At 48.5% G+C, this 12410-nt stretch overlaps 1 protein-coding gene across 4 annotated transcripts in view; it reads right to left on the bottom strand.

Annotated features, from left to right (window-relative positions):
* LRRC31 (leucine rich repeat containing 31) overlaps positions 1-12410 on the bottom strand; it is a 180574-nt gene that overhangs the window by 44824 nt on the left and 123340 nt on the right. The window lies entirely within an intron of this gene.

Below are 12410 nucleotides of genomic sequence, written 5' to 3'. Positions count from 1 at the left end.
TCACTAAATAGATGAGCATGTTTCTAAAAACTGACAACTATAAATTCATGGATACTCCATAATTTTAAACTCGTGATTTTCTACTATTTTGATTTCATGAGCGCTGACACAATGTTTTTTTTAAATATAGGTTTGCAGTAGAAATCTCAAGCCCTGTTTTCAATTGTAATACTGGAGGCAAGACTAGATGATCTAATGGTCCTTTATGACTTTAAAATCTCTGATTCTATGGACTGCTAAAAGAAAGGAAAGGAACGTATGTTCACTGCTCTGTACTCAACCTCTGACTTTTGCATTTGGGAGCAGTCATGGACAGGCTCAGTGGCTTCTAAGTATGGTTTTTCATTTTTGTCTTTGTGTGGTTCCCATTCTTTGTTGATAACTATATCAAGTCACATTTCTATTCAGACTGAGGCTATTGTGTCATCAGACCATAATCGTAAACATCACTCCAAAATCTCTTTCAGTTGCTTTTTTAATCTTAGGAGAACTGCATGTAATATAATATGCATGCTGTGTTTCAGTGAAAGTCCAATCTATATTCCCTGCAAATTACAACACATACAAACGCAGAGATGCAGTCTTCTGAAGAGTTTTACTGAGAGTCATTGGAAGACTAGGGCAGTGGTGCTCAACCTTTTTTCATTTGCGACCCACAGAGCCGGGGGAAGGAAAAAAAAACGTGCTGGGAACATTTTGTTTTTGTTGCGGCCCCTTTAATTTAAAGCGCTGGTCCACTTCCTTACCATGCCCCTCTCCCCCTACTCCTGCAGCATGTACGCCAAGCCAGGAAAAAAAATGTCGGCCGACCACTGCGATCCCCCAGGAAGACAGCACACAGCTGGACTAGGGTATCCATCCTCCTTTTACAGTTAATCAACCATGAGTTTGATGGGTGACTCTGGAAGAATTTTTGAATCCCCCATATTCTCTAGGACAGCGATGAACAACCAAGAATAGTGAGTGGGCAACATGAGTGGCCCTCCTTCATCTCAGTGGGCTGCAGACATCCTGTCTGCATCCAGTTCAGATTAGAAACAGGAGATTCACTGTTAAACATATACTACTTAATTTACATGTAAGCAGGCAGATAGATAAACATTTCTTGTCTGACAGAAAACCTGTTTTTCATCTTTGCTGGTACCTAGTCTCTGGAAACAGACCTTTCATTGCACATGCATGATTTCTTAGAAAACATCCATATAAGCATTTCACAATGTTATTGATGACCAATCTGGCACCGGCTTTTATTTCAGACCTCACATGACACTCTTATGAACTAAAATGTACATACCAGACCCACACAATCTCCATGCACACCTTCACCAGTTAGCATCAAGAAGTTCTCAGGTCACATTGCTGGCAAAATCATGTTTCTACATTTCTTGACTCTCTGATCAAAACCCCTTTGCTAACTTCTGCCATGGCCCAACAATCTCACCTCATTTTGCACAGGGAGAGACTTGGCTTGATCAAACATATTACTCTTCATAATGTGCCTTATAACTAAGGCAGTGAGCAGTCAGAAAATCAGTTCTGGTCTGCAGAGCGTGATAAAGTCCTATTTGGATCTAGTTATTGCTGAAGTTTGCACAACACTGTTACTTTGTTGAAAATAACACTTCTTGAAGTTGTAATAACTTCCCTTCTTGTTTACTTCTTCACAAGTGGCTTTGTCCAATATCTTCCTTTATATTGTCATTTTCAAACACAAATATCACCAGCTGAGCCATATAAATCATGTTCTGTCAACTTGTTTTATGTTGTTTCTGTCAAGTTGGAGAGAAGACTTCTCTGCCTCAAATTATTTTCTCACTAATGACAAACCTCTTGTGACAACAATTAGATTTATTTTGCTTTGCCTCTGTATTTGCAGCTGGTTGCATATAACTTGCTGAACTAATAAGTCTTTGACTATTTCTAAATTGTTTGAATGGAATGTGATTTTCTTTATCCACTGTTTCTTTCACCACGCCACCATCACTGCCAACCTGTTATGTTTTGCAGCTACATGATTATGTCTGAGAGGCATACCAGAGGAAGCCTTCTCTTTTGTAATGGCTCCAGAAAGATGCTCTGTTGATTGCAGAATAAAATAAACAAAGGCCTTGGCCTGTCCTTGAAAAGAACGGCTACTTACCTCATAACTGTGATTCTTCGAGATGTGTTGCTCGTGTCCATTCCAATATAGGTGTGTGTGCGCAGTGTGCACGTGCCGTCAGAAGTTTTCCCCTCAGCAGTACCCTTAGGGCCAGCAGGGAGCTCCCTGGTCACATTGCTGGCAAAATCATGTTTCTACATTTCTTGACTCTCTGATCAACATGATTTATGTTGTTTCTGTCAAGTTGGAGAGAAGACTTCTCTGCCTCAAATTATTTTCTCACTAATGACAAACCTCTTGTGACAACAATTAGATTTATTTTGCCTTGCCTCTGTATTTGCAGCTGGTTGCATATAACTTGCTGAACTAATAAGTCTTTGACTATTTCTAAATTGTTTGAATGGAATGTGATTTTCTTTATCCACTGTTTCTTTCACCACGCCACCATCACTGCCAACCTGTTATGTTTTGCAGCTACATGATTATGTCTGAGAGGCATACCAGAGGAAGCTTTCTCTTTTGTAATGGCTCCAGAAAGATGCTCTGTTGATTGCAGAATAAAATAAACAAAGGCCTTGGCCTGTCTTGAAAAGAACGGCTACTTACCTCGTAACTGTGATTCTTCGAGATGTGTTGCTCATGTCCATTCCAATATAGGTGTGTGTGCGCAGTGTGCACGTGCCGTCAGAAGTTTTCCCCTCAGCAGTACCCTTAGGGCCAGCAGGGAGCTCCCTGGTCACATTGCTGGCAAAATCATGTTTCTACATTTCTTGACTCTCTGATCAAAACCCCTGACCCTTGGGGCCAGCAGGGAGCTCCCTGGAGTGGCACCGGTATACCACCACATATATACCCCTGTTGGCCCCCTCACCCACTCAGTTCCTTCTTACCTGCATATTCCGGATAAAGGGTGGTGGGCGGGGATTTGGAATGAATATGAGCAACACATCACGAAGAAAGCAAAGTTACTCAGCTTGGTGCAGTAACTGTCATTCTTCAAGATGTCTGTCCCCGTGGGTTCTCCACTGTAGCTGCTGGGCTTGCCAAAGTGCCACAGGATGGAGATTTTTTGCAGCAGTAGTCCAGCCGGACTGCACATGTGCGGGGAGTGTCTTGCGGCGTTCGCACCCCTTTGCGCTGCTCATTCTGGTCTGAGCCACTTCCTTGTACCCACCTCAGTATCTGGAAAAAAGAACGGACACAGACTCCGAAGTGGGGAGGCGGGTGGGTAGTGGAGCACCCATGGGGACACACATGTCAAAGAATGACAGTTACAGCACCAAGGTGAGTAACTTCGCTTTCTTCTTTGAGTGATGTCCTCGTGGGTGATCCACTGTAGGTGTCTGCACGGCAGTACCCCCCCTGCCCCATATCATGGAGGTAGGTGGGAATTGGAGTCTCTATTGGTTGGCAGATGAAAGAAGTGCGGCAGTTAAGGATTTATCCAACAGCCATCTCCGTTGTACAGCGTAATGTTCCACAAAGGTGCGATAGAACGCCCATGTGGCTGACCTACAGATATCTGCAAGGGGAACCTCTCTAAGGAAGGCTGTGGAAGCTGAAATGGCTCTAGTGGAGTGTGCTCTGGGGCGCTCGGGGAGCGGTATTCCCCGAATAGAGTAGCAGTGGGTTATGCAAGACACAATTAAGTTAGCTACTCTTTGAGCAGAAATGGGTTCACCCTTGGAGCATTCTGTCAGGGACAGGAGAAGTCTGTTTGTCTTTCTAAAGGGCTTGGTGTGGTCAACATAAAAGGCTAGTACTCTACGTACATCTAGAATAGAGAGCCGCTTCTTTAGCAGAAGCATGAGGCTTAGGGTAGTATGCAGGTAATACGATGGGTTCATGAACATAGAAATCGGAACAGACCTTAGGTATAAAGGCTGGGTGATGTCTGAGGACAACACAGTCCCTCTGGAAGATGGTGTATGGGGGTACGGCCATCAGCGCTGATAGTTCACTGACTCTGCGTGCAGAGGTGATTGCGAGTAGAAACACCAACTTCTGGGTCAGGAGTAGAAGAGGTACTGTGGCCAATGGTTCAAATGGTGGGGCCATAAGGGCCCGTAGTACCAAGTCCAAGTCCCACATCGGAGGGGGTGTGCACAAGGGCACATTAAGATTTGTCAAGCCCTTGATAAACCTCTTTGTGAGGGGATGCGCAAATATCAAAAACCTCTTTATAGGTTGTCGGAAAGCCACTGTTACTGCGAGATGTACTTTTAGTGATGCTAAAGCTAGTCCTATTTGTTGTAGATCCATTATATAGTCTAGAATATTATGCATAGGAGCAAATAATGGGTTCACGCAATGGTCTGAGTACCAGGCGGTAAACCTTGTCCATTTCGCCAGGTATGTATTTCTCGTATTAGGTCGCCTACTATGTATGAGGATGTTTTTAAGCTTCTCAGAGCATAAGATTTCAGTAGCACTCAGCCAGCTAGGTACCACGCTGTGAGGTGCATCGTGTGAAGTTGTGGGTGGAGAAGGCAGCTGTGGTTCTGGGTGAGAAGTGTCGGGAATAGAGGTAGTTGGTAAGACGGGTAGGGGGACAGTTGGAATAGTAGAGGGAACCAGTGCTGCCTCGCCGATGCAGGAGCTATCAATATCACTGTGGCCTGGTTTGTCTTGATTTTCTGCAACACTCTTGGAATGAGTGGTATAGAGGGGAAGGCATACATAAGGGGCCCCCTCCAGCTGATGAGGAATGCGTCCCCCAGTGAGTGACGACTGAGGCCTGCCCTGAAACAGTACCGGTGACACTTCTTGTTGTTGTAGGTCGTGAATAGGTCGATGAGTGGCATGCCCCATCAGTAAAAGAGGGAGTGAAGAACTCCGTGGTGAAGCTCCCATTCGTGATCTGGGGCAAAATTCCTGCTGAGGTAATCCACTGTCACGTTGTTGATGCCAGGTAAGTATGATGCCACAAGAGTGATGCTATTGGTGATGTACCAGTTCCAGAGTTGGACCGCCTCTGCACATAGGGATCATGAGCGTACTCTGCCCTGTTGATTGATGTAGTACATTGTGGCTATATTGGCTGTTAGAATCTTTACCGTAGCATTGCGTATGTGGTCACGAAAATGCCTGCAAGCATTTTCTGGCTCAGAGCTCCAGAAGATTTATATGGAGCAATGTCTCTTGGGGTTTCCAGCGGCCCTGTACAGACGCTCTGCCCATATGCGCTCCCCATCCCAGAAGGGAAGCATCTGTTGTAATCTGATATTGTGGTAGCGGCTGGTGGAAGGGCACTCCTGACAGCAAATGCTTTTCTATGGTCCACCAGCACAGAGAGGCTATGATGTTGGAAGGTATCGCCACAATCCTGTGTACATCGGAGGTGGTATGATTGTGCATGGTGGCTAGCCAATGTTGGAGGGTGCGAAAGTGTAGCCTGGCATGTGTGACCATGAAAGTAGTTGTGGCCATATGGCCCATAAGCTTGAGGGCCAAGAGTACTTGAATCCTGTGATTGATTCGACAGGTATCTATTAGCAGCTGTATTGCATGAAACCTGGCCACAGGTAGGAATGCTCTTGCTGACCTGGAGTCTAGCCTTGCCCCAATGAACTCTAGGTCTTGGGTAGGAATCAGTGTTGATTTGCCCTTGTTCACTAGTAGTCCAAGAGATTGGAAAGTTCGTCTGGTAATGGATAGCATGCTGGCTAACTGCGAAGACGATTGGCTTTTTATAAGACAGTCATCTAGGTATGGGAATATGATTACCGCGTTGCGTTGGAGATGAGCGGTGATGACTGAGAGCACCTTTGTGAACTCTCTGGGGGCGGCTGAAAGTCCGAATGGAAGGACCCTGTATTGGTAGTGGTTTTTGCCAACAACGAATCTGAGAAACCATCTGTGTGCGGGGTGGATTGTAACATGGAAATAAGTGTCCTGTAGGTTGAGAGCAACGAACCAATCATCCTGATCTAAGGCTGGGATAATTGATGTAAGGGTCACCATTTTGAAATGCTGTTTTCGAAGATATTTGTTTAGTTGCCTGAGATCGAAGATTGGTCTCCAACCCCTTGACTTCTGAATCAGGAAATAGTGGGAATAGAACCCTTTCCCTCTGAATTCATGCAGCACTCTTTCTACCACGCCAATCTTCAGCAGATGATTTATTTCTGCTATGAGCAGATCTTCGTGAGGGGGTCCCTGAAAAGGGACGGGTTTCGGGTGGTTGTAGGTGGGATACAGAGGAAGGGTATGGCATAACTGGTTCTGATTATCTCTAGAACCCATCTGTTGCTGGTGATGTCTGTCCAGTGTTGGTAAAATGGGCATAGGCGATGGTGAAAGAGTGGGATGGTGACAGGTGAGACTGGTTGAGTGCTCCCGACCAAGCAGTAAAACCTGCTGCCTGTATTTGGTTGGTTTTGTGGACGGTTATTCTGATTTTGATGCCTCAGAGGCCGTGGACGTTGGCGGGAGTTATCTAAGGGCCGGTGTTGTTGCTGTTGCCATGGCTGCCTGGGATGGTAATCATAGTGCCTCTGGTATGGCGTGTACTGTCGTCTCCTATATGACGGAGTGTACATACCAAGTATCCTTTCTGGAATGAAGCAGGGTATCCTTGCTGGAATGAAGCAGGGTATCCGTCTTCTCCGCAAAAAGGTTATCTTTCTCAAACAGTAAATCCTCTACCTTTGAGTGCAGGTCCTTCGGAACTGCTGCAGCCTGGAGGAATGAGGCCCTTCTCATGACAACTGCAGTGGCAGTGGCCCTGGCTGCAGTGTCCGCTACGTCAGCTGCTATCTGTAAGCTGGTCCTGGTGGCAGCATAACCTTTCTGAACAATAGCCTTCAGAATGGGTCTCTTAGATTCAGGTAGAGACTCCATGAGGGTTGTCAGTTTTGAGTAGTTGTCATAATTATGGTTAGATAAATGTGCCAAATAGTTGGCTATTCGGAGAAGAAGTGATGATGTGTACATCTTCCTTCCAAATAAATCCAATCTCTTTGAATATTTATCTGAAGTTTGGCCTCTATATTGTGGCACCCATGCTCTTCATCGTGCCGCATCAACCACCAAGGAATTGAGGGGTGGGTGGGTGAATAAAAACTCTGATCCCTTCGGGGGGACAAAATATTTCTTGTCCGCCTTCTTGTTTGTAGGCAATACCGATGCTGGGGTTTGCCACAAGTCACTGTCGACTTCCAATATGGCCTCATCCAGGGGAATCGCCAGTTTAGGAGCATGAGATGTCTTGAGATTCTTGAATAGACGGTGGTGTTTACCTTTGATTTCAGTGAGCTGAATCTCCTGAGAGACAGCTACTCTTTTGAAAAGCTCTTGGAACTGCCTGAGATCGTCAGGGGGAAAGATGTCCCCTGGTATAACCACCTTATCTGGTGAGGATGACGACGGATCAGTAGGCGATATCTCAGGCTGGTGTGTTACCTCCAGTAGGGGCTGCTCTTCCTTGATGTGAGGCTGGGGGGAAGTGGGGACTTTGAGCCACGCCAGGAACGAGGTGGGTCAGTCATCGGGGAGTATCTCACAGAGGAGTCATGTGTCCTAGATGTAGGAAGTAATCTGGACGAGAAATGATAAGAGTGGTGGTATGACGAACGGGTTCTGTAGGATGTACGGATATCATACGTGTCCCAGTAGTAATAGGGGGAACGAGATGGCGAGTGGTCATAGCGATGAGACCTGCTGTAAGACTTCCTATAGGAGTGGTCAGGCAAACGCGGTGACAATGAGGGAGAATAGGACCTCCGTGGTAAGGGAGAAGGTCAGGTGGAAAACTGGTGATGATAGTGATGCTCCCTTTGATAATGATGATCCCTTGGTGGCATTAGAAATGGAGATGGGAGGCACTCATGGGAGGAAAATCTTCAAGGTGGAGGCCACCTAGGTGACTGAGGTGGCGGTGGCGAGGAAGGTTCTGGGGAAAATGTTGGAGAAGGGGAGTGTGGAGATGGGCTGCTCTCCCATGATGTATTGGCTATAGCCTTCCTGTGCTGCCCCCATCTCGGTGCCGACGTTGGTGCCGTATTGTCCTCCCCACTAGGTGGGGTTGCAAGCGCTGGTGCTGCGTGTCGTGCCGGCATGATCGGTGCTGCATGGGCAGTTTGGTTTTCTGGACGACTCGGCACTGGAGTCGGTGCTGCAAGAGGCTCAGGAGGGGTTGATGCCAGCCTTGGAGTTGGTGCCAGCAGTGCTGGCGTGGCTCGAGCGGAACTTGTCGGTGCCGACATACCACGAACGGTGCCTGACAGTGCTGAAGACGTCGGTGCCGATGAATGGTGTGCGGTCGGCACTGAAGAGCAGGATTTTGCTGATTTGGACGGTCCCGTGTGCACTGTAGATGCACCTGAAGTACCCGGTTTACTGCCAACGCTCGATCTGCCATGTGAAGTAGCAGGCAGAGATCAGGTTGGAGACGGCTTGCTCTTTCTTGGTGGGGCAGCAGTTGGAGAAGAAGCTCTTCCTTTCTGTGGCTCTCTTGCTGGCCACGGGGGAGAGGCAGATCCTTGAGGCTGAAGAGCCTTATCGAAGAGGATCATCCTGAGCCTCATCTCCCTGTCACTCCATGCCTTAGCTGTAAGCTTAGAGCAGTGAGGTTACTTTTGTGGAACATGGCCCTCCCCTAAACAAGGAATACAGGAGGAGTGGCCATCTGAGGCGGACATTGCCTCATGGCAAACATCGCATTTTTTGAATCCTGGGGAACCAGGCATTACTGTACTGTAACTTCAACCTACTAAATTAAACTTTTAACTTTTTTTTTTTTTTTTAAAGAACAGGGAGTAGGTAATGAGTAACAGGAAAGATAACTGAAACTTAGCAAGTGAGGGCAGTAAACGTATGGTAACTACTTTAACTGTAACTTTTAACTTTAAAATGTTTTTTTTAAACCAGGAACGGAAAGGTAAGTATAAACTGTGAACCAGAGATAGAACTAGAGATAAGAACAAGCTTGAATTCCTCATGAACAGAAGGGATCCAAGGAGAGAGGTTTCTTCCATCTGCAGCCTGAGGCGGTTGAGAGGAACTGGCTAAGGCTGGACTGAGCAGCATGAAAGCCGTGAGATGCTCCCCACGCATGTGCAGTCCAGCAGGACTACTGCTATGAAAAATCTCCGTCATGTGGCGCCGGGGCAAGCCCAGCACCTACAGTGGAGCACCCACAGTAACATCACTCGAAGAAGAATCACAGTTACAAGGTAAGTAACCGTTCTTTCTTCTTCGAGTGATTGCTCATGTGCATTCCAATATAGGTGATTCCAAAACAGAACCTAAGGAGGTGGGCTGGATGATGAAACTACAGAGGAGTGGAGAACCACCCTATCCAGGGCAGCATCCCCTCTGGCCTGATGCAACAGTGCATAGTTGTTGGCAAATGTATGGATGGAGGACCATGTGGCAGCTCTGCAGATGTCCAAGATGGGAACCTGCGCTAAGAAAGTGGTGGAGGTGGCCACTGCCCTCGTGAAGTGCGCTCTAAGGGGCGGAGCCGAAATGCCTGCCAGGGTGTAGCATTCCCTGATGCAGGCAGTTATCCTCTGAGTGGACCCTCATGCGCTCTGCGATAGCCACGAAAAGTTGTGGCGACTTCCAGAACAGTTTTGTCCTGTCTAAACAAAAGGCTAGCACCCTAGGGACGTCTAGCCTGCTCTTTCCCAGATGCGTGCAGTTTAGGGTAAAAAACCGTCAGGAAGATGTCCTGGGAGGTGTGGAAGGATGACACCACCTTCAGCAGGAAAGCCGGGTGAGGGCGGAGCCGAACCTTATCCTTAAAAAATAACCGTGGAGTGGGGATCTGATGTGAGTGCCCTAAGCTCAGATACCCGCCTGGCGGAAGTGATCGCCACCAGGAGAGCCCCGTAATAAGATAGGTGGAGGAGGGAGCACGTCGCTAACGGTTCGAACGGGGGCCCCATAAGTTTGGAGAGAACCAAGTTTAGGTCCCACTGGGAAACAGGCGGGCGGATGTGGGAATAAAGCCTGTCCAGCCCTTTCAGGAACCTGTTGACCATTGGTTTCGCAAATAGGGTTTTCCCCCTTTCCCCCGGGTGGAAGGCCGAAATGGCCGCCAGGTGAACCTTGATGGAGGAGTAAGAAAGATACTGGAGCCTAAGGTCCAACAGGTAATCTAGGATCAGGAGGATTGGAACCCACCTTGGGTGCACCCCCTTCTGGGAAGCCCAACAGCAAAATCGCTTCCACTTTGCCAGATACGTGGCCCTGGTACAGGGTTTTCTGCTACCCAGGAGGACCTCCTGAACCTGTTCAGAGCAATGGAGTTCCTTTACCGCTAACCACGGAGCTTCCACGCTGTCAGGTACAGCGATTGCAGGTCTGGGTGGCGGAGCCTGCCCAAGTCCTGGGATATCAGGTCCAGGACCAGTGGGAGGGATACGGGCCTCTCACAGGAAAGGCTGAGGAGAGATGAGAACCAATGTTGCCTGGGCCATGCCGGGGCAATTAGAATCAGGGACGCCCTGAACTCTCACACTTTCAGGAGGACCTTGTGAACTAGCAGAAAAGGCGGGAAGGTGTACAACAGGCCTCGCAGCCAGGGGAGGAGGAGAGCATCCCCTAAGGAACCCTGCCCCTGACCCATGAGGGAGTAGAAACGCGGGCACTTCTTGTTCTGCCCCGTGGCGAACAGGTCCAGGTGGGGAGACCCCCACGCACAGAAGATGGAATGGGCTACATCCCAGCGCAGGTACCACTAGTGACCCACAAATGATCTACTCGGCCTGTCCACCAGGACGTTCTGTGAGCCTGAGAGATAGGAGGGTGGATGTCCGCCCTGATGTAGAGGTCCCACAGGCAGATTGCCTCCAAGCACAGGGGAGGGGAATGGGCCCCATCCTGCTTGTTTATGTACGCCACTGCTGTCATGTTGTCCGACAGAATGAGGACGGGCTTGCCCCTCAGGTGGAGAAGGAAAACCGTACAAGCCAATCAGACTGCCCGGAGCTCCCTGACATTGATGTGCAGGGAGGTTTTGTCCACAGACCACATAGCTTGCATATGGAGGTCTCCTAGGTGAGCTACCCAGCCCGTGTCCAACATGTCCATGACCAGTTGGATGGACGGTACTGGTCTGGAGAATGGAACCCCTGCAGAGACCTCTGCCTGGTGGGTCTACCATTACAATGCAAGGAGGACGGGGGCGGGGATTGTCAGCACCTTGTCCCAAGAGTGGATGACCAGGTTGAGATAGCCACATCTGTAGTGGGCACATGTGAGGTCTGGCATGTTGCACTACATAAGTGCAGGCGGCCATGAGGACCAGTAGACGCGTGCAAGTCCAGGCAGTGGTCACGGGAAAGTTCTGGAGTGCCCTAACCATCATCTGTATCATGAGAAACCGGGAACTGGGCAGAAAGGCTCTCTGTGCCAGGGAATCTAGGGTGGCACCCACAAACTCTATTATCTGGGTAGGAGTCAGGGTCAATTTGTCCAGATTCAACAGAAGGCCTAAGTCTTCGAAGAGTTTGCAGGTTGTGGTTATGTGGCCTCTCACCTGAGTCTCTGACTCCCCCCTCAGGGGCTAATCATCTAGGTAGGGGAGCACCTCGACAGCCCTTTTTCTTAGCTCGGCAGCCACCACTGCCATGCATTTGGTGAAGACCTGAGGGGCCGTAGAAATACCAAAGAGGAGGGCCGTGAATTGGTAATGGTCCAGGCCCACGATAAACCATAGGGACTTTCGATTACGGGACGTAATTGAAATGTGAAAGTAAGCGTCTTTTACTTCGAGGGCAGCATAAAAGTCTCTGGGGGCTAAGGAAGGGATAATGGATGTCAGAGTCACCATTTTTAATTTTGTCATGATGATGAAGGAATTTAGGGCTCTTAGGTCCAGAATGGGACGAAGGCCCCCTTTCACCTCTGGAACCAGAAAGTAACGGGAATAGAATCCCCTGTTCCGAAACTCCGCATGCTTATCCATCGCAGGAATGGAGGCGGGGGTTTGCCACAAGGCTTTGGAGATATTGGCCACTGATTTGTTAACCGGTACAGCCACTCTAGAGGGGGTGTCAGCATGCAGAATGTCAATAGTAGGATCCGAGTCATTGGAAACCTTCTCCGCTTGAACTCCCAAACTTTGGGCCAGGTGGCGGAGAAGGTCCTGATGGGCTCTAGTGTCCATGGAGGACATGGAAGGGGTAGAGTCGACTAATGCCTCATTTGAGGAGGAGGACGATGACCCCTTTTGGACCTTACCCACAGGGGCATCATCGCAACCTGGATTGTCCAAGGTGTCCATGTACGAAGAGGGGGGAGGTTGGCTCATTGTAGCCGCGCTCCCCCCTGGACCTAGGGATGACTAACCCGGAGGTAG

The sequence above is a fragment of the Pelodiscus sinensis genome, chromosome 10 (genome assembly GCF_052426305.1).
Source record: "Pelodiscus sinensis isolate ZL-2025 chromosome 10, ASM5242630v1, whole genome shotgun sequence".
Classification (NCBI taxonomy): domain Eukaryota; kingdom Metazoa; phylum Chordata; order Testudines; family Trionychidae; genus Pelodiscus; species Pelodiscus sinensis.
This window is presented reverse-complemented; position numbering and strand designations above follow the sequence as displayed.